At 46.8% G+C, this 22,938-nt stretch overlaps 1 protein-coding gene across 2 annotated transcripts in view; it reads left to right on the forward strand.

Annotated features, from left to right (window-relative positions):
- Positions 1-414: 414 nt before the first annotated feature.
- The window catches only part of FHL2 (four and a half LIM domains 2), a 47,500-nt gene continuing 24,976 nt past the window's right edge, over positions 415-22,938 (forward strand). The window contains exon 1 of one of the 2 annotated variants that reach the window (XM_005906444.3): positions 415-566. The gene's annotated coding sequence lies outside the window, so the exon portion shown is untranslated. Of the gene's footprint in view, positions 567-22,765; positions 22,903-22,938 lie in introns of those variants that run through there. The other variant, XM_070379862.1, reaches the window with a different exon arrangement.

Raw genomic sequence — 22,938 nt, forward strand, 5'->3', positions numbered from 1 at the left:
CCGGATGACCAGGATTGATTAGACCCATTCCTGGTCTTCCCAGAATCTTCACACAAACAAACACCCTTAAAGCTAGGGATGAGTGGTGGGGGATGGGGAGTGATCAGCTGAAAACCCATGGGGACCACAGAGGGCTGTGTGTGCTGGGGGAGCTTCCTCTGGCTCCTGGGTCTCAGCGACAGCCCCTTAGCCCAAGCGGCTCACCGCCTGGGGGCCTCAGAAGCTCTGCCACTTTTTGGACACGGGGAGATTGCTTCCTGGTGCTCTGGTTCTCCTGCCCCTCCCGCTGCATCAGTACGTGCCAGGCCTGGGATGTCCTTGAGGCTGGAGGGCCAGATGGGGAGCTGGCAGTCCCTCTCATCTAGGGGCTGAGGCTCCTTTAATTTGCATACCTTAAAAGGCTTGCAGGAGCCAGGGGCTGGGTTCTTATCTCCTGTGCGCTGGACCGGCCTTATTTATAGCCCAGTTGGCCGGCCGCTGCCTGCACATTGGGGTGAATCCACAGGCTGGTGGCCCCAGGCTCCTGTCCTCCACTCTGGTGAGGCTGGAAGGCAGAAACAAGACAGGTAAGGTGCCCAGTTCTCTCCTTTGTCCCCTCCCTCACAATCCTTCCTCTCTGTATGTACAGCCTACATCCTAGCTGTTCAGGGGTGTGTCCCAGCCCGGGGAGGGAGCTTGCTGGCCCTGTGGACTGCAGGCTCCAAACAGGGACCCCGAGGATAGGCAGGGGGAGCTGGCTCCCCTGCAGCAAAGCTCCAGCTGTTCCCAGAGCCACAGGAGGGACACACGGGAACACAGAGAACACGAGAGCACCACTGTGCCTCTTGCATCTTACTGTCTCTCAGTGAGAATCAGGAATTTGCACCGAGTTTTGAACACCAAAATCTTAAAAAAAAAGAAAAGAAAAAGAGGGGGGAACGGGAGGAAGAAAAAGAAAAAATAAAAAACATTAAATCAACATTGAAAGGGGGAAAAACCACGGTGAGCCGTTTCTCCCTGACAGAATTTCTGAATGGCCTGGGGTAGAAAGGTCAGTTACTGATGAGTCTGATTATGCTGGGGAAAGGTGTGTATACAAAATGACTGGTTACGGCTGATGGTTCAAAAGTACAGATCACTGTGGTGTGCTTTCAAAAGGAAACACATTAATAACTTACTAATTTCTAGAGTGGGATACAGGCAAAAGGCATAATACTTAGTAATGCTCTAATGTTCGGGCTGATAGAATGGCACATACCTGATAAAAGGTATAACAGGTATAAACATCCTCTAGCCAGACCCTGAGCAGGGCATTTGATCAAGTCCAACCTAAAAAGAAAAAGAATTGAGCTCGGTTTTTTAAAAATAATTCTGAGGTCAAAAGAGAAATAGATGTCTGTGTTATTGGGCTAATGCTACTTCATCTCATGTGAAAAGTGAAAGTGTTAGTCACTCAGTCGTGCCCTACTCTATGCGACCCCATGGACTGTAGCCCACCAGGCTCCTCTGTCCGTGGGATTTCCCAGGCAAGAATACTGGATTAGCTTGCTATTCCCTCCTCCTCCTGGTTGATTCCCAACCCAGGAATCAAACCCTGTACCACAGGCAGATTCTTTTAGATTTATTGTTTGTTTCTTGAGGAATGCTATTTGAGTCTTGTTTTATTGTTGGGTTTATAACAACAAGATGAGCTGTAATAAAGTCGATTACATTTTGGGATCCATTATATCAGAAAAATATTTTGTTTTTAATGGAGTAGCCAACGAATCAACTCAAATGATTGCACTGTAGAGCCCCTTTTTAATATTAAGGAAATATTAATGTCACACTCTCCTGCAAAGCTGAATACTTTCCCATAAAGTGTACCATGACCGCTCACCCCTATCTCACCTGTCTTTGAGGACATTTTGAAAATTTGGGTTTCGTCATCCTGTTAGTGTTTCTGATGAGCTGGGGTCCCTGAGGCTGGGCCGCACATTTCTCTCTGCTTCCTTCTGCTCCACACAGGCACCTACACACATCCTCTTGTTGTTCAGTTGCTAAGTCAGGTCCGACTCTGTGACCTCACGGACTGTAGCAGGCTGGGATCTTCTGTCTCCCACTCTTTCCTGGAGTTTGTTCAAATTCATCCACTGAGTTCGTGATGCTATCTAACCATTTAATCCTCTCTCACCCCCTTTCCCTTTTGCCTTCAATCTTTCCCAGCATCAGAGTCTTTTCCAATGAGCTGGTTCTTTGCATCAGGTAGCCAAAGCACTGGAGCTTCAGCATCAGTCTTTCCAGTGAATACTCAAGGTTGATTTCCTTTAGGATCGACTGGTTTGATCTCCTCGCTATCCAAGGGACCCTCAAGAGTACCTAAAATACTCCTGTGTGTGCATGCATGCTAAGTCTCTTCAGTCATGTCCAACTCTTTGCAACCCTACGGACTGTAGCCCGCCAGGGTCTTCTGTCCATGGGATTCTGCCGGCAAGAACACTGGAGTGGGTTGCCGTACCCTTCTCCAGGGGATCTTCCCAACCCAGGGATCGAACGCATGTCTCCTGTGGCTCCTGCCTTGCACACAGATTCTTTACCATTGAGCCCCCAGGGAAGCCCAAAACACTCCTACTAGTCCCTAAAATACTCCATATTTAAAGATAGATGTCCAAAATGCACTGATTTTAAATTCTCTTCTCCTTATTGGAAAAGACCCTGATGCTGGGAAAGATTGAGGGCAGGCAGAGAAGGGGGTGACAGAGGATGAGATGAATGGATGGAATCACTGACCCAATGGACATGAGTTTGAGCAAACCCCAGGGGATAGTGAAGGACAGGGGAGCCTGGCGTGCTGTGGTCCATGGAGTCACAAAGATTAGGACACGACTGAGCAGCTGGGAGGGATTGGGGGCAGGATAAGGGGACGACAGAGGATGAGATGGCTAGATGGCATCACTGACTCGATAGACGTGAGTCTGGGTGAACTCTGGGAGTTGGTGATGGACAGGGAGGCCTGGCGTGCTGCGATTCATGGGGTCGCCAAGAGTCGGACACGACTGAGCGACTGAACTGAACTGAACTGAGCAGCTGAACAACAACAACGAAGGCTTGGAGACAGATTTCTTTCCTCCTGAATCTTTACCGACTCAAGTGAGCCCCCCTCAAACATCCCCCTCTCTGTACAGGGCTTTGCGTGGTCCTTCAGGCAGGAGCTGAGGAAATGCTTTCCCTTCTGGTCAGCTCTACAAATGGGAGTCTTCACGGAAAAGGGAAAAGGCAACCAAAAAACACAGAACAAAACACAGCAACCTGTGCCATTTCCCCAAGAGGGAAGGGCCGTGTGGGTAGAGCTCTGGGGGGAGCGAGACCACACCCTTCCCCTGCAGCGTCTCCCTCCCCACTGCATAATTCACTTTCCTTCTATGCCCCCAAATGAGTTAAAACACGCAGCCTGAGGACCTGGCCCCTTAGACCTTGTTTCAGGGTCTCTGCAGCTGTGCTGGGCTTCCAGCCTCTTCCTGTAATTTGGGCGGAAGGGCTGGGGGGGGTGCGGTGCTGGGGTGGGGGGTGTGCTCATGGGTTACCCCCACATCAAAGACTGCCTTTTGTGTGACTGCTGGCCAGGGGAAGGGAGAAGAGCGGGTGCAGAGCTGAAGGGAGCAGGCTGTCTGGGAGGAGGAAGAAGCACATTGCCAAGGTATTTTAATAGACGTGCTGGTCTCATTCTTGGCCATGTGTTTCTCATTCTGATTTTGGTTACTCTTGCCTTGAGTTATGGAGCTTTGTTTCTTGGTTTAGGTAACTTAGATGCAATGGCTTTTCCTTTTTTATAACTTTATTTATTTTTGGCTGTTCTAGGTCTTCATTGCTGCACGGGCTTTTCTCTCACTGCAGTGAGTTGGGGCTACGTTTTGTTGTGTTGTTGGACGTCTCATTGCAGTGACTTCTCTTATTGCAGAGCACAGGCTCTGGGGCTCATGAGCTCTGGCAATTGTGGCTCCCGGGCTCTAGAGCACAGGCTCAGTAGTTGGGGTGCATGGGCTTAGTTGCTCCACGGCGTCCTTTCCCAGACCAGGGATCACACCTGTCTCTCCTGCATTGGCAGGCAGATTCTTTACCACCACAGAAACTTTGCTACTGGTTTTCTATCTCAAAAATGAATACTGACTTTTTCAGGGTGGGGCTGAGGATGGTGGTAAGTGACCAAGACAGAGAGTGTGTCGCCTTTCAGAAGGCAGGGAATTCCCTCTCCCTCTTTCTGGTGGAACTAGAGAATGTCTGTTTTCAAAACCCAGGGGACTTTGACCAATAACAGATGGTAGAACACATCCACAATGGAAGTGCCAATGGTGTGATGGTGGGGCCCTTCTGCTAAAGAGGAAGCAGCCCTCTCCCCAGAGGCGCAGGACATGGGGACAAGCAACCTCCCACTGCAGGAATATGGTGTACACACCCTAAGGCTCAGCAAGCACTTCCTCTCTTCTCCTCTAAACAGGAGGAGTTATATTTGTCAAGTGTCGTGAAATATGCTTTTGAGATCCTCAAGTGGCTTCTGAATAGCTGACAGTTGAGCTCCTGTGTCCAGGCTTCAGTGAGCTGCCCCATGGCCTGTGTTGGAGCCCTGTTGCTCTCCCGGACTTTCCTAGCATCCAGGTCTCGGGAACTACCTGAAAAGTGAAAGTGTCAGTCACTCAGTCTTGTCCGTGCAACCCCATGAACGGGAGCCTGCCAAACTCCTCTGTCCATGGAATTCTCCAGGCAAGAATACTGTGGTGGGTTGTCGTTTCCTACTCCAGGGGGTCTTCCTGACCCAGAGTCTGAGTCTCCTAGATGGAAAGCTGAGTCTTTACTGTCTGAGCCACCAAGAAAGCCCAGTTCTGGCAGCTACCTAGTTCTGTGGCAAGATATAGAAGCATCTTCACTCCTCTGGGAGCGAAGATCAGAGAAGGGGAGGGAAGAGGGGCCCAGGGACACCACTGCCTGGATCTGGCCCATCTGAACTGCAGGTAAAGGGCAAGAAGTGACAGAGAAAAATTAAAGCCCTGCTGTGGAAGACCTCACCATAGTTCCCTAGCCACCTGGGGAACACAGTGTCTACTGAATGGAGAAGTCACATGAAAAACAGTCAGACTGCAAAGATTTTGGTATCTTGATCAATGCAACCCATAGAATAACCCATCCAGACAATTATTGTCTCAATCAGTCATCAAATAAAGAGGACACAAAAATCACCCTCGAGACATAATTTGATTGCTATCTTAAACTGCTGCTGCTGCTGCTAGTCGCTTCAGTCGTGTTCTACTCTGTGCGACCCCATAGACGGCAGCCCAGCAGGCTTCCCCATCTCTGAGATTCTCCAGGCAAGAACACTGGAATGGGTTGCCATTTCCTTCTCCAATGTATGAAAGTGAAAAGTGAAAAGTGAAATTGAAGTCGCTCAGTCATGTCTGACTCTTAGCGACCCCATGGACTGTAGCCCGCCAGGCTCCTCCATCCATGGGATTTTCCAGGCAAGAGTACTGGAGTGGGGTGCCATTGCCTTCTTCAATCTTAAACTGCAGACCATATGTAATTTCACTGAGATTTCTTTCATCTGGGGCATTCTGTTGTCAGAGATAAGTCACATCTGTTTGGGCGAAAGGAAATTGGTAGAAATTTTATTTTAATAGTCTTGATGGTTTTTAAGTGGCTATAGATTCGTGTCTAATCTAGAGCTATCATCCTGTAATGAAAAGGTGAATCAAAACATGAGGAGACTGAAGAAAAAAAATAGTCCGTCCTCGTTCGTGACCCAGGGTTCACGTCTCGGTTTTGCTTCCTCCATGCTCTATCTTCTCTGAGAAGCAGCACTGTCCATGAACGCCAGCCCCAGGCATTCCCACGTGTGTGCACATGTGACCTTCATCTCCACGTCCACCTTAACACCAACTTGGGAAAGCAGGGAATTAGTTATAGTTTGTTACTCTCACCAGTGATGTGCGTGCTCATCATTGTGTTGTGTTGTTACGCAGTCATGTCCACTCTGCAACCCAATGGACTGTAGCCCGCCAGGCTCCTCTGTCCATGGGGTTTCCCAGGCAAGAATACCAGAGTGGGTTGCCATTTCCTCATGCAGGGGATCTTCTGACCCAGAGACCGAACCCATGTCTCCTGCATCTCCTGCATTGGCAGGTGGATTTTTACCATTGAGCCACAGGGGAAATTCAGAAGTAAAAGTTTATGTTGACAAGTACCTGAGATGGATATGCAACAGCTCTCTTTTCCAACGATATATCTGTGTGAAGCTGCACTATACTTTGACTGTAAACACATCTCTCAAAAGATGAAATGTAGAAGCAGGTATGAGACCCACCCCCAGCCATCCAGCTATCTTCTATTAAGACTGATACATGAAAGAGATTTGCAAACAGATTTTTTTTTTTTTTTTTTGCTATACAGTAGGTCCTTCTTGGCTATCTATTTTATTTTTTTAACTTTTTATTTTATATTGGCTATAGCTGATTAACAATGTCATGATAGTTTCAGATGCACAGCAAAGGGACTCAGCCATACATATACATGGATCTTTTCTTCCCCAAACTCCCCTCCCATCCAGGCTGCCACATAACATTGAGCAGAGTTCCCTGTGCTGTAGAGTAGGACCTTGCGGGTTATTCATTTTAAATACAGCTGTGTGTACATGCATCCCAAACTCCCTAACTAGCCCTCCTCCCCATCTGGAAAGTGAAGTCTTACCACTGGATCACCAGAGAAGTCCCTTTGTAATTTTTAAATGAATTAACTTTTTGTTTCTCCATTTTAATTTTTAATGTAGTTAAAAAAAGAAAAAAGCTATAGGACTAACTCACAGAAACAAAAGCTCTCCTTTGGGATCCTGAATAATATTAGAGTGAGTGAAGGGGTTCTGAGAATAAAGGTTGAGGATAACTGGCTTAATTAAACTTGAAATTGGTTAAATATGATTGCACACATGGAGTTTCAGCTCCCTTAATGTCCCTCACCTACCCCATCCTGTGAAGCACTTTGTCAGAAGCACATGTTTGGGCTTAAATAATCTAGACAATGGGACTGTACAGGATGTATCCTTATTGCCAGTGACCCCTGCTGCTCCACCTGGGTGAAGACCACAGAGGAATCCTTCAGGGGAGCTGGAATCTCTTGTGCCTTTAAGGAATTTGCTTCGGCGACTATTTTTTGTTGTTGTGATCTATTTTAGGAACAAAAGCTCATCAACCTTATTTTCCCAATACAGACTAATGTAGTTTTCACAGACAGTTTTTGTTCTTGCAAACAGATTATTCCACTGCCTATTGTGGAATCACTTTCTTTGTCTCTCTCTTTTTTTTTTTTTCCTGATGTTCAAGCTGGTTTTATTATTTTTTAATTTTATTTTTAAACTTTACATAATTGTATTATTTTTGCCAAATATCAAAATGAATCCACCACAGGTATACATGTGTTCCCCATCCTGAACCCTCCTCCCTCCTCCCTCCCCATACCATCCCTCTGGGTCGTCCCAGTGCACTAGCCCCAAGCATCCAGTATCGGGAATCGAACCTGGACCGGCATCTCGTTTCATACATGATATTTTACATGTTTCAATGCCATTCTCCCAAATCTTCCCACCCTCTCCCTCTCCCACAGAGTGCATAAGACTGTTCTATACATCAGTGTCTCTTTTGCTGTCTCGTACACAGGGTTATTGTTACCATCTTTCTAAATTCCATATATATGCGTTAGTATACTGTACTGGTGTTTTTCCTTCTGGCTTACTTCACTCTGTATAATAGGCTCCAGTTTTTGTTTTTTTTTTTGGCTGTTCTGGGTCTTTGTTGCTGCATGGGCTTTTCTCTAGTTGCAGGGGTTGGGGGTACTCTAGTTGCAGTGAGCAGGTTGTCTTTTTGCTGGCTTCTCTTGTTGCAGAGCACAGGCTTTAAAGTACAGGCTCAATAGTTGTGGAGCATGGGCTTAGTTGCTCCATGGTATGCGGGATCTTCCCAGATCGGGGATCAAACCTGTCTCCTGCACTGGCAGGTGGATTCTTTACCACTGAGTCACCAGGAAATCCTTCTTTCTCTCTTTAAAGGCATTAATAAATTTTATTCTTTAAAGACTATTTCAATTGTCTTTGCTCTGATAACAGGAATTTTCATTCATTATTCTATTTTATTGAGTAGATATCAATGAACATGGTTGCAAAATTCAAAAGGTACAGAAGGAGGAATACGGTAAATCCCCTGCAACGAACGAGTTCTAAGGGTGCGTTTGTAAGTTCAACTTGCTCCTTAAGTCTGAACAAGTTAGCCTAGGCACCCAATTACAAAATCTGCTATAAAATACTGTACTGTAACAGATTCATAACACTCTTCATATAAATAATACATTAAAAAGCAAACACAAAAAAAATAAGGGAAGCATCGTTAATCTTATAGTCCAATACCTCTAAAAGAACAGTAGTACCAGTTACATCACTGCTACTTCTACACTTGTTTCTGGACATCCTGGGCTTGAAATAAAGATGTCATACTATTGTACTCTATTTGCTGTTCAGTTGCTCAGTTGTGTCTGAGTCTTTGCAACCCCATGGACTACAGCACGCCAGGCTTCCCTGTCCTTCACCATCTCCCAGAGCTTGCTCAAACTCATGTCCTTCAAGTCGGTGATGCCATCCAACCATCTCATCTTCTGTCCTCCCCTTCTCCTCCTGCCTTCAATCTTTCCCAGCATCCGAGCTTTTTCCAATGAGTCAGCTCTTTGCATCAGGTGGCCAAGTATTGGAGTTTCAGCTTCAACATCAGTCCTTCCAATGAACGCTCAAGACTGATCTCCTTTAGGAAGGACTGGTTGGATCTCCTTGCAGTCCAAGGGACTCTCAAGAGTCTTCTCCAACACCACGGTTCAAAAGAATTCATTCTTCAGTGCTCAGCCTTTTTTATGGTCCAACTCTCACATTCATACATGACCACTGGAAAAACCATAGTTTTGACTAGACAGACTTTTGTCAGCAAAGTGATGTCACTGCTTTTTAATATGCTGTCTATGTTTGTCATGGCATCCAGTCCCATCACTTCATGACAAATAGACGGGGAAACAGTGGAAACAGTGCCCCACTTTATTTTGGGGGGCTCCAAGGTCACTGCAGATGGTGACTGCAGCCATGAAATTAAAAGACACTTACTCTTTGGAAGGAAAGTTATGACTAACCTAGGCAGCATATTAAAAAGCAGAGATGTTACTTTGTCAACAAAGGTCTGTCTAGTCAAGGCTATGTTTTTTCCAGTAGTCATGTATGGATGTGAGAGTTGGACTGTGAAGAAAGCTGAGCACCAAAGAATTGATGCTTTTGAAGTGTGGTGTTGGAGAAGACTCTTGAGAGTCCCTTGGACTGCAAGGAGATCCAACCAGTCCATCCTAAAGGAAATCAGTTGTGAGTGTTCTTTGGAAGGACTGATGTTGAAGTTGAAATTCCAATACTTTGGCCACCTGATGTGAAGAGCTGACTCATTTGAAAAGACCCCAATGCTGGGAGAGATTGAGGGCAGAAGGAGAAGGGGACGACAGAGGATGAGACAGTTGGATGGCATCACCGACTCGATGGACATGAGTTTGGGTGAACTCCGGGAGTTGGTGATGGACAGGGAGACCTGGTGTGCTGCGGTTCATGGGGTTGCAAAGAGTCGGACACGACTGAGCAACTGAACTGAACTAAGTTTGTCATAGCTTTTCTTCTGAGGAGCAAGAATCTTTTAATTTCGTGGCTGCAGGCACGATCTGCAGTGATTTTGAAGCTCAAGAAAATAAAGTCTGTCACCGTTTCCATTGTTTCCCCATGTATTTGCCATGAAGTGATGGGACTGGATGCCGTGATTTTAGCACTTATAGAGGATGCATGCATGTGACAATGTACACCAGACGTGTGAACTAACTTATGTGACTGGATACGTAAACACACATTCACATCTTTGAAAATTCTCAACTTGAAGGTTGTATGTGGGGGACTTGATGCAGTGAAAAGTGATTCCTTACCCATCTCCAGGCTCAGTCTCCTCTGCAGAGGCAGCTGTGATCACCAGCTAGAGACTCATTTAACCTGGGAATGACCAGCCCTTTCTGATCTCAGCCTTGAGTGCTCACTGGTGTGTGTCTTGGGTGAGGCCATGTTGACACTGGTATCTATAGACCAGAGTGGGAAACCCTCACCCACAGGATAAAACTCCCTGAGGTGGCACTTGGGATTTCCATAGCCCACCTGAACTCTCAGCCTCTTTCCTGGCTGCGTCACACTTGACGTGCCACGGGGACCTCGGTGCCCTGTTTTTGTCAGCCAACTGGCCACCTTGTGCCCGACTGTCAAGACTCAGATCCAATGACATCTCCTCCAGAGGTCCATCCAGAGGTCTCCTCCAGGACCATGTCTCAGTCAGTCAGCATTCTCCAGAAATAAATCTCCAGGGATTTATTATTGGGGGAAAAAAAATGGCCCATGTGCTTATGAAGCCCGAGAAGTCCCCAGCCCCGAAGACTGAATTGACAGATTACACCCCAAGAGAGCCTGTGTTTCAGGTCTAGTACAAAAGCGAGATGACTACTGATGTCCCAGCTTGAAGGTCATCACGCAAAAAGAATTGTCTCCTCCTCAGGACAGAGGCAGCCTTTTTGGTCTCTGCAGACCTTCAGTCAGTCTGATGGTATCTACCAGTAGGATGGGATCTATCCCCCATAGGGAGGGCAAGCTGATTAACTCTACAGGTTCCTATACTCATCACATCCAAAACCCCCCAGAATAATGTTTAACTGAATATCTGGGCAGCCTGTGGTCCCACCAACTTAACACATAAAATTAGCCATCACAGACCCTCAGATTGGGCTAAGGGCCTTTTGTATTCTCATCACTTTCTATGAATGCACTTTTCTGTAATTTTTCTTAACCATCTTTGGTTATAAGTGTACACTGTAGTAGTGTTAGAAATATTCACACTGTTGTACAACAAAGTTGGAGAACATTTTCTTCTTGCAAAACTGAAACTCTATATTCATTAAACAGCTCCCTGTCCTCTTCTCTCCGCATCCCCCGACATCCACCATCTACTTCCTGCCTCTATAAATTTGAATATTGTAGATCCCTCCTATATGTAGAATCATTCAGCATTTTTCCTTTTGTGACTGGTTTATTTCACTGAGCATAATGTTCTTAAGGTCTTCCTCAGTGGATCAGTGGTAAAGAATCCTCCTGTTAATGCAGGAGATGCAGGAGACACAGGTTCAATCCCTGGATTGGGAAGATCCCCTGGAGGAGGAAATGGCAACCCACTCCATTATTCTTGCCTGGGAAATCCCATGAACAGAGGAGCCTGGCGGGCTACACTCCATGGGGTCGCAGAGAGTCGGACAGGACTGAGTGCACACATCTGCACAGCAACGTCCTCAAGGTTCATCTGTGTTGTAGCTTTTCATGAACGGAATTCTCTTCCTTTTCAAGACTGGATAATCTTCCACTGTGGTTTATGTAATCATCTGCTGGTGAATACTCGGAGGAGGAAATGGCAACCCACTCCAGTATTCTTGCCTGGAGAATCCCATGGACAGAGGAGCCTGGCGGGCTACAGTGCATGGGGTCAGCAAAGAGACACAACTGAGCCACTGAGCACTATGAATCTTGGAGTTGCTCCCATCTCTTGGCTGTTGGGAACTCTGCTGCTATAAACACGCAAGTGTTTCTTTAGACTCTGCTTTCGACCCTTTTGAATATATACCCAGGGGTGGGATACGCTTCCTGTATCTTAACCCAGATGGGATTGTATTGGGATTTCATCTCTACCATGCTGGCACCCTCCTTTCCAGTCGCGCTGGACTGTGGGCTCTGGGAGCGATAGCCCAGGCTTTATTCATCTCAGTGGCTTGCTGAGGATGACTCACTTGGCAAACAGCAAGTTCCTGCTCAATCACTTCCTCTTGCCTCCCCCCACCTTCAATCCAACGGCTCTGAGAAGGATGTCATCTGAGCTTTTAATATCGAAGCAGTGCCAAATTCCAGGACACTTCACAAATTTTTGAACAATCATTCACAAGCTGAACCAGGCAGGAGTCAGCTTGTCCTCTTGGCAGAGGAGAGAGCTGAGCTGAATTATCTGCACATTGGAAAAGCACAGTGGGGCACTTCCAGGCGGCTCTGGACCCTGGGGGAGGCCAGATGGAACTGGGATGCTGCAGGTGGATCTTTCATCCCCTCTCTGCCTCCTCTTTCTTGGGTGAAGAGTCCTCCATAGGCACTTCAAAAATAGTATCACATGATTTACTAGCTTCCTAAATAGGTCTCTGTAAGAGCAGACCAAGTGTGAACTAACCTGGTTGGTCCTGGGCATAACTGTATTCACCATTTCGTTCAACAAAGATGTAAGTCACCATGAACTCGAGGCCGCTCCAAGCTGGTAGATGCCCTCTCTCTTTCCTCAGCTGCTCTCCCACTGGGCTTACAGTGTCCTGGCCTTGCTTGGAAAGGCTGGAGCTGAGTGTGAAGCTAAGGTGTGGGGAGATTTGGGGTAACTTCCGCTTTGTCCTCGGATACAGTCACTAAGTTGTGTCCAACTCTTTGTGACCCCCAAGGACTGCAGCATACCAGGCTTCCCTGTCCTTCATTATCTCCTGGAGTTTGCTCAAATTCATGTCTATTGAGTCGGTGAGACTATTTAACCATCTCATCCTCAGAAACCACCCTGATTTCCAGACATCGCTTGTGAAGAGTGGCCTTATTTGCCCTCAGAAATGAAGCAGCCATGGGACTTGCCTGGTGGTCGAGTGGTTAGACTTCTGCTTCCAGTGCAGGGATTGCTGGTTTGATCCCTGGTCGGGTAGCTAGATCCCACATGTCTCCTGTCCAGAAAACTAAAACATAAAGCAGAAGCAATATTGTAACAAACTCAATAAAGGCTTTAAAAATGGTCCACATCAAAAAAAAAAAAAAAAAAAAGTCTTAAAAAAATGAAGCAGCTAAAGCAGCCCTCTCCCACTTCCCCAGTGGAAGCTTCCTTTCACTTGCTCTGGCCACCTTCCCACCTTCCTTCCCTCACTTCTGTCTGTCTGTCTTGCCAACACTGTCCCTTCATGCATCCATTGCAGCAGGCCCCTGCAGCCCCTTCACTGGGTGCCAAGGCTTTTCCTGCCATTCCTGACCCCCCCAGGAGGGACCCCACAGTCACCCTGGCCACCACAGACTCCCACCCTTGCTCTGCTCCACTGCATCATCTTGACTGCAAGGCCCACCTCACACCGCCTCCCCTCCTGGAGTTTCAGGCAGAAAAGAATCCTCCTAGACCCTGAATCTGAATCCATACCCATCTCACCTTCCTCTGCCAAACAGGCATCACAACGGCAGTCAAAAATAAATAAATAAATAAAAAAGAGCAAGAAAGAAAAGAAAACGTGTTGAACGGTGTTGGTGAATCCGGGATATCAAGTGGACATCCATTGATTCTCAGCGTTTCCTTCAACTGCTTGCCGCAAGTCCTGGGGACTCGAGGGACCCAATACTCATGTAGGGAACTAGACGCACCACCAAAAAAAGGGAGGAAGATGGCTTTGAGCCCATGCAAGTTTAAAGAGGTCAGGGAGCCTGTGTATGGCAAGGCCACCTGCCAGGTGAAAAGAGAACTTCAACTGCTGGGAAGAAGGGGAAACAAAGAAAGGAAGGAGGAAAAGAAGGAAGGAAGGAAGAGAGAGAGGGAGGGAGGGAAGCACCTTGAATGCTAGGACAGTGAGATGAACGTTTGGACGCCTGACAGTAACTTGCTCCTGGCGCATCCCTGCAGGAGGCATGTGACCAATCTTGTGTGATTATAGGGTAATTGCTCAGCATCTAACTGGACAGAAGTTTCCAAAAATATTTATGCAGTAAGGTTGGACCAGAATTTTAAAAGATATTTTGGGGGGCAAAGAGTCCCTTCAAGGAGAGGCTGAAGGTCAGATGTTTTAGAAAATCTTTTCCTGGTTTTTGAACAGTCTACTGTTGCAATGATGTAGAAAGAAGCTTGGCTGTTTCGGAAAGCCCTGCCATGGCTCTGAGGTCCGGAGTCAAAGCACTTTCTGAAAGAGGTGGAAAATAGTCCTTAACTTGTTTTATTTAGAAGAACAGAAATCAACTTAAAATACAATTCTTTGTTATATTCAAATTTGGTGAAGAGCCACTCATGGGAGACATTACAGAAATCTTTCAGTTATTGATTAGCCATGAAAATGAGTTGAAGAAAAACTAGATTAACCCTTTAAGGTAAGAAGTGAGTGGTATATTCTTTGTCTCATAGGTCAGGTGGGGTTGAGGGCGTCTCTTACTGTTCAGTCGCTTAGTCGTGTCTGACTTTTGGCAACCCCATGGACTGCAGCACGCCAGGCTTCCCTGTCCTTCACTATCTACTGAAATTTGCCCAAGTTCATGTGCATCGAATGGGTGACGCCATCCAGCCATCTCCTCCTCTGTCGCCCCCTTCTCCTCCTGCCCCCAATCCCTCCCAGCATCAGGGTCTTTTCCAGTGAAGGTCTCTTGCCTGAGGTCATATACACACATCCTCCATCAGAGCTCCTGGCTTGGAGCCCTGCCCATGCCTACCCACCTCCGCGCCCCCCAGGGCCTGGCACCCGGCTCTTCCTGGCTAGGCCACAGGTTTTCTGTTAATGACCCTGATCTAGGCGGAAATAGTACAAAAGAACGTTGGGATTTTAAAGTTTTAGTGTTGACTCATAAAGTTACTTCACAAAGAACAATTGTGATTTCAGTGTGGTTTAAAATCGACATTCTGAGAAACAAGTGAGGCATGAGGGGCCCCCTTGGCAGGGATGCCAGGAAGGATCATCAGAGGCTGCAGGTAAAGTGCTTTGGGGGACCCTGACATGGTGCCTTTAAAACAGGGTTTTGCCAGGTTTGCACAGACCTAGGATATGTATATATCCTTTAAATAGATTCTAGACTAACAGACACACGGACAAAAACAATTGCTGGCAAGCAGAGAGGTGAAACGGGGCTTCCCAGGTGGCTCAGTGGGTAAAGAATCTGCCTACCAATGCAGGAGACATAAGAGACACTGGTTCAATCCCTGGGTTGGGGAGATCTCCTGGAGTAGGGCATGGCAGCCCAGTCCAGTATTCTTGCCTGGCAAATCCCATGGATAGAGGAGTCTGTGGTGTGCAATAGTCCATAGAGTTGCAAACAGTCAGACATGACTGAATCAACTGAGCACAGCATGCAGAGAGGTGAATGGATTGCTACAGAAAAGGGCTGGAATCAGAGAAGAAATGATCCCAAAGGAAAAAAAAGAAGCAGAGTTCTTCTGGGCCTAGAGTACAAATAGCTTCATCCATCACAGCCCAGCATTTCCTGCTCTCAGGTGAACCCAGAGGAGCCGCAGTGTGATGGCCTCCTCTCGCTGGATATTAAGCCTCAGACAGAGGCAGTTCCTCCTGACTTAGCAAGGCTCCCGGGGACTTGTGTCAGCTGCTCAAACACGCAGGAACCAACCAACGATGCAAAGTTCAATCCTGGCACTGCTTGTTGATCCAAGTCAGACATGTCTAGGGGCTTTACGGCAGCAGTCCCCAACCTTTTTGGCATCAGGGACCGATTTCATGGAAGATGGTCTTGCCGTGGACATCCAGGGTGAGGTTGGGGACCCCCTGCTTTACATACTGACTGTTTGCACCCAGTAAGTCAGTTTATGGAAAGGGGAGTGTGAAGAAATAGGATGTGGGAAAGCAAGCATCTTTCTTCCTAGCCAGAGGGTGGTTAGGAAGGGGTAGGGGCAGTGTCTATCTTTTATGCCCACCTATGCTGTATGCCAGTCCCATCCAGACTCTTTGAAACTCCCTGGACTGCAGCCCGTCAGGCTCGTCTGTCCAGGAGATTTCCCAGGCAAGACTACTGGAGTGGTATCCTCCAGGGGATCTTCCCGACCCAGAGATCGATCCCGAATCTCCTGCGTTGGCATGTGGATTCTTTACCACTGAGCCACCTGGGAGAGCTGAGCTTTTTCTGACCGACTGCCAGGCACAGGAACAACACGGGTCCTTCAGGAGTGAGCTATGTGGAACCACTGTAACCTGACCAGGTTCCTTCCTTTTGCTCCACCAGCTCAGGGGCACCGGCAGTGTGCTACCCCGCCTGTGGGGCCAGGTCCCAGAGAGGGTTTCCTGTGATTTCAGGAAGAGGGAGCACCAGTGCCCTGAACGGCCACAGGCCCTGCCTCCTGAGCCTGCTCCCCTCCCCTCTCCTTCTTCCTCCCCGCTCCTCCCTTCTCTCTTCCCCTCCCCTCCCCTCCTGGGAGCAGGGCCAGCCTTTAGTTCTGAGACACTTACTCCCTGTCCAACCACGAGGCAATTACAGATGATTACCTCTGAATCAGGGGCAGATCATCCAGCAGCTTCCTGCCCCAGGTTGCCGTGGGTGGAACCAACTGCCAGTGAGAAATATCTCTTTAATCTACTTTGAAGATCTCTGTTGAGATGGTGGTTTAGGGTGACTAACCCTCTCCTCCTGGTGGGGGTGAGGGAGAGGGTGCCACAGAGGTCTGAGTGGGCCCACTGTCTGGAAGCTGGCCCTCCTCTAGGGGTCAGGAGGAGAGAGCTCAGCTTCAGCGTTTGCATCATCTAGCCGCATCTGGAACTTATTGCCAGTACGGGTTGCACCTTGTACTTCCTTCACAAGCCATGCCTACCTGCCTAAGTGGTACTTGCACTTGGATCCGAGTCCCTGGGCCTGGTCTGTGATTAGTCGATGCTCCCTGCCCCCCATAAAAGTCTCTGGTAAATTACTGAGTCCAGAGATAGGAGTTCTTGGTGAGCGTTTCACCTCAAAGCATGAGCAGTCGTCAGTACCGCTGGAGGCTTGTTCAAACAGAACCCGCCTAAGAAGTTTCCTTTCACCAAGTTTCCAGTGATCCTAACGCTTCTGGTTCCAGATCACCCAGAGGACCACTGGCTGGGCTTCCCTGCTGGCTCAACAGTAGAGAACCTGCCTGCCAATGCAGAAGACGAAGGTTTGATTCCTGGGTCAGGAAGATTCCCTGAAGAATCCCTGGACAGTGGAGCCTGGCGGGCTGAAGTCTATGGGGTCTCAAAGAGTTAGACACGACTGAGCGACTAAACAACGACAGCCCCACAATGCCTTCCCTCTCCTTTGCATTCCTCTCTGTGCCTCTCGCAAAGCTCTGCAGTGTTGGCTGGGGCAGGATTTCAGGAGAAGTGAAATAAACCCAAGAACAAGCTAAATGACCCATCCGCATTGCCACAGAATCCCTCTCTGAGGAGAGGGGATTTCTTAATTTTGTCCTTCTATGCACTCAACTCAGATCTATATCAGAGAATTGTTCTCTCAAAAAGACAGTCTTTTATCTTGAAAGCAGGATCTAAAGTGTCATCCTTCCTTCCGACAAGAATGAAGTCTGTTTCCTGATTTTTGTTTGTGGAGATGCAATTGACATATAACCTTATATTACTTTCAGTGTGATTTGACATTGGCATATATTGTGAAGTGATGGCCACAGTAAGTTGAGTTAACATCCCTCGCCTCACAGTTTTTCTTGTAAACAGCACTTCTAAGTTTCTGTTTACAAGAACTTTTAAGTCCCGACGTCTCTTGTGTGCACCGTGTTTCGTTCAAGTACACTACACAGCGCTGTTAACCGTGGTCACTGTGCTGCACGTCAGATCCCCAGGACTCATTTATCTCACGCAGCAAGTCCCCTACATACAAACCTTCAAGTTACAAAATTTCGAAGGTGTGAGCGTGCGTTCACACGTCCAGTCACGTGACTTGGTTTGCACGCCTGGCGTGTGTTGTCATGTGCGTGCGTCCTCTACAAATGGTTGTGCTTTTGTGCACTTTACTTGGTTCTGTACAGAGAAGAGCTGTACAGTGTCTTTATTTGAAGGCCAGGATGTCTGGAAGCAAGCGTCAAAGCCGTGGTGATGTAGCTGGTACTACTGTACTTATCGAAGTACTCAACCATAAGATGAAAAATGCTTCTATTTTTTGTGTTTTTCATGCATTATTTGTGTGAAGAGTATTACAAACCTACGACAGTACAGTGCTCTATAGCCGATTATGTTATGTGGGTACCTAGGCTAACTTTGGACTTAGAAACAAACGGGACTTACGAATGTGCTCTCAGAATGGAATTAGTTCATATGTTGGGAACTTACTGAAAAAAAAAAAATTGTACCATTTAACCACCTTCACATTCCCTTCTTCTCCTGGAGTCATCTCTCCTTTAGCCATGGAATAAAAGCTAGTGTTTACTGAGGGCCTACTATGTGCCAAGTGTGTACTACTGGGAAGTGGTTCATGGGCACCATGTCAAGGGATCTTCCCAACAGTTTTGCAAATAATACGTCACCGGTCTGTCTTACACATGAGCAAACTGAGGTCTAGGGTTTTGTGTTTGCTTGGGGCTGCCGGGCCGGTCACAGGTAGGACAGGGGTTCAAAGTAGGGTCTGATGCCAGTGGTCTGTTCTCTATAATATTCCATCGGCTATACTATGAACTAACAAATTACAAAATGAGAGATGTTACCTATTATAGTTCTTCTATGATCCATCCATTAATTCAAATTCTTTATTTAGTAAGCACCTACCATGCGCCATGTGTTACAGTCAGGTCCTGGGATTACAGCTGGCCCCTTATCAAAGGGTTCAGCATCTGAAAATTCAACCAACCTCAGATGGTAAATACTTAAAATAAATTAAATCTCAGAAAGTTCCCAAAAGCGAAAACTGAATTTGCCAGGCTGATAACTAGATACATAGCATTTACAACTAGTTACATAGTCTATGTATTATAAATAATCTTGTTTTTTACAGTTGCTAAGTCATGTCCACTCTTTGGGAACCCATGGACTGCAGCAGCACGCCAGGCTCCTCTGTCCGTGGGATTCTCCAGGCAAGAATACTGGAGCGGGTTACCATTTCCTTCTCCAGGGGATCTTCCCCACCCAGGGATTGAACTCGTGTCTCCTGCATTGGCAGGTGGATTCTTTACCACCGAGCCACCTGGGAAGCCCTGTTAAGTAAACCAGAGATGATTTAAAGTATACAGGAGGGTATAAGCATTTTATATAAGGAACTTAAGCATCCTTGGATTTTGGAGTTCTAAGGGGTCATGGAACCAATATCCTCCAACATGGATAAAACAACTGTACAATGATGTTCTGCTGTAGTCACAAGCTCTGGAAAACAAACTCACTCAGGAGGACAATGCAGTAGTGGAGTGCAGTTCATTACACTGGCAGGCCCAAGGCAGAGTCTCCTCTTAGCCAAGGACTTCAACCAGTTTTGTGAAAACCTTATATACCTTAAATGTACCTGCCCAAACCCACCTCCCCTGATTCCCTGAAACTAGTCTGAACAAAGGAAAAGAAAGATACAATCAAAGTTAAGCCGTGATTCATTTGCCTTCAGCCTAGGTAGTTAACAGTGGACAATTATCAATAGGCCTGTGGTCATACCCCAATAACCATAATAGAAAGTATGATTCTATTTGGTTACACAGATAATTAGGGTATTATTTTAGGCAACAGAGAGTCTAGGTACAAGCCCTGGGGCTCTTCCCTCCGGGGACTCTGGTTTTCCAGTTGGTATGTTGTTTCCATAGATACTGGGCATACAGCTCAAAGTCCACAATCTGGCCCAAGATGGAGTCTTGCTTTCAAGATAGAGCCTGATCTGTCAGTTTCCTCCTTCAATACAAGAGAGAATTTTACAAAATAGTTTCCCAGAATGCCTGGTGAAATTTTATTTTTTAGTGGTTTGTCCTCTGGTTTAAGTTGTTCAGAAAAGTACCTCTATCATTCGGCCCAGAATGCATTCCTCCGTCTTCAATTTGTTTTCTGGCAAAACATGTTTGAGTTTCTAATAACTCAGTTTGATAAATTTGTTTCCTATTCCTCCTAAAGAAGGAACATGCATTGCTTTAATTTTTAAAATATTTTTAGGATTTCTCTGGTAGCCCACCGGTTAAGAGTCTGCCTTGCAATGCAGGGGACACAGGTTTGATCCCTGGTCCCGGGAGAATCCACGTGCTGAGAGGCAACTGAGCCTGTGTGCCACAACTAAGACCCAATGCAGTCAAATAAATAAACTATTTTTATTTTTGAAGGAACAGTGCATTTATAGAGCTGAGATTTTTAAGAAAACAAAGGATGCATAGTAAACATGTCTGTCTTCTCCTGACCCTCAACCCCTCCAAAATGCCCCAGAACAACCATTATTGTATACGTATATACTGTCTCTCCCTTCTTTCCTTATCAACACAAATGGTTGGTTACTATTGCGCATGTTAAGTCGCTTCAGTCATGTCGCACTTTGCGACCCTATGTATGGTAGCTTTCCAGGCTCCCCCGTCCCTGGGATTCTCCAGGCAAGAATACTGGAGTGCGTTGCCATGCCCTCCTCCAGGGGATCTTCTCCAGCCAGGGAATGAATGCTTGTCTCTTCTGTCTCCTACATTGGCGGGGGGGTTCTTTACCACTAGCGCCGCCTGGGAAGCTCTTTACAAAGTGCCAATTCAATAAACAGTTACCTTGTTCTTCATAGCTGCATATAGAAACAATTCTAAAAGGAACCATGTGATATTGAATTAGGCCCTGTTGATGAACCTATTACATGGTCCAGTATTTTGCTATGACAAACAGATCTACGCTGACTACTCTTGTGTGTATATGAACTTACACATGAGCATGTCCACCTATAAGATAATTTACTTTAAGGGGACATGCTGGGTTAAGGGCAAATGATATGTGCATTTGTAATTAAAATTTTTGATTACTGAATATTTCAAGCATTCAGTAAGCAAAGAGACAAGTACAATGGACTTCTACACACACTCCACCACTTTTCAATTGTTATCATTAATCCATGGCTGATACTATATCATACATACTATATATATATATGTATATAATTAGGTCCTACTTATCCCCTTCATCCCAAATTATTCTGAAACAACCCTGACATAGTATTTTTTCCATGGGTAAATATTTCTGAAAAGTAAGGGCTTAAAGAACGTGTGTGTAATTTTATTAGCATATCTAAAATAAATTAATATTATTTTATTAATGTCATCATTTGTTAGTATCACATTTCCCCAGATTGTCTCATGAAAAATTATTTTTTCAACAGCTTGTTCTTTGAGTCAGAATCTCAATAAGTTTCATCCATTCACTGCAGTTGGTTGTTTTATTTTTTTAATCTATTGGTTTTCTCCTCCACCTCTCTCCTTTCTTTCTTTCTTCTTTTTTCTTCTTCTTCCTGAGTGATATTACTGTAGAAACTGAGTGAATTTGCTTCCAGAGGCTGGATTTTGCTGGTTACATCCCCATAGGGACATTTAATATGGTCCTCTATCCTTTAGGTCAAAGGAAAAATGCAAAATTAAAGTGTAGAATTTCTTAAATGATCAAGAAAAAACATATCCGAATCTGTGTGGCATAACTAAAGTAGTTATTAAAAGAAAACATAGAGAACTAAATATATCAATCAAAAAGAAAATTAAAATAAATGAATTAAACATTCAACTTAGAAAGCTGAAAAATATAGTAATAAAAAATTAAGTAAGCAAAAAAAAAGCAGAAGGAAGATAAAATACAGAAATTAATGTTTTATTATTTTTTCAACTTGCTGAAAAGATTTAGGATCATCATTCCAGACCTAGGTGGTCATTTTGTGATTTACAACTAAATAGACAACAAATGGTACTTCCCTGGTGGCTCAGGGGTAAAGAATTCGCCTGCCAATACAGGTGATAGGGTTGGGAAGATCCCCTGGAGAAAGAAATGGCCACCCACACCAGTATTCTTGCCTGAAGAATCCGATGGACAAAGGAGCCTGGTGGGCTACAGTCCACGGGGTCGCAAAGAGTGGGACACGACTAAGAGACAAAACCACCACACCTGACACCATAACCTAGGTTAACTGTCAGAGGGAAAAGGCTGTTATACCCAGTTTGCTCTGGATTTCAAGATGAGGCCTGCTTTGACTGTTAGTGAGAAGTCAGGTCCGAACCCACACTTAGGTTCTTGGTGAAAAACTTCAAGGATCAGGGAGGAAGCAGGGAAGGGAATCTTGAAGGGTCAGGTCTGGGGCGAGTCGCAGCCCCCGCGGCCCTGGAGTGACTGCTGGGCGGAGGGCATCTCCTCCCCTGTTGGATACAGGGCTTTGCCTTCCTCAGGCTCCAGGTCAGATCACCACTGCCAGAATCATTCATTGCTCAGGAGGCCTTTAGCAGATCCCTCTGAGAGAAATGTCTTTACCCTCAAGCAGGAGTGTTAACCCTTACCTTAAAGGGGCGAGGGTCCAATGAGATGCCCTGTTAGAGCTACATCTCAGTAGGTGACAGCTAACAGGATGGCGCTGGGGATCTGTGATTCTACGATGGGGACCCGCTGACACATCAGGGTACACAGAGCATCGAACAGGAGAAATCAACCAGACTGCTTCCCTTCTCCGAGGCCCACTCCTGCTGAACGCGCCACGTCCACCCCCGGGCCTTCTGTGCTGCCTCGGCCTCCATCCGCCCACCTTGCACCCCGGCTGCGCGCTAGGACAATTCCAGCCCCGCGCGCCGGGTCCTGGCCGGGCTACTGTGCGCTCTCGCCCGCAGGCCGTGCCGCTGAGCCCCCAGGCCGGGCTCGGGGGTCTGGGATCCAGTGGGGGAGGCGCTTTCTCCAGCTCTACTGGGTCTCCCTGCCCCGGAGGGACCACAGAACATCCAAAGAGCGCTCCTCCGGCCTGGAGCGTGGGGACTGGTCCTTCCCGTCCCCTCCCCCGCGGGACAAAGACCCGGCCTTCCCCGTTTTTCCTGCCATCGGCCGGCTTACTTGGTGGCACAGGAGCCGCGGGGACTGAGTAGAGACCCCACCCCCACCCCCACCCCGCGCCCCGGCGCTCCTCCAGCTCCTGCAGACCGGGTAAGTGGACGCCCCTCCACCGCCGCCCCGCACCTT

The sequence above is a fragment of the Bos mutus genome, chromosome 11, assembly GCF_027580195.1.
Source record: "Bos mutus isolate GX-2022 chromosome 11, NWIPB_WYAK_1.1, whole genome shotgun sequence".
Lineage (NCBI taxonomy): Eukaryota > Metazoa > Chordata > Mammalia > Artiodactyla > Bovidae > Bos > Bos mutus.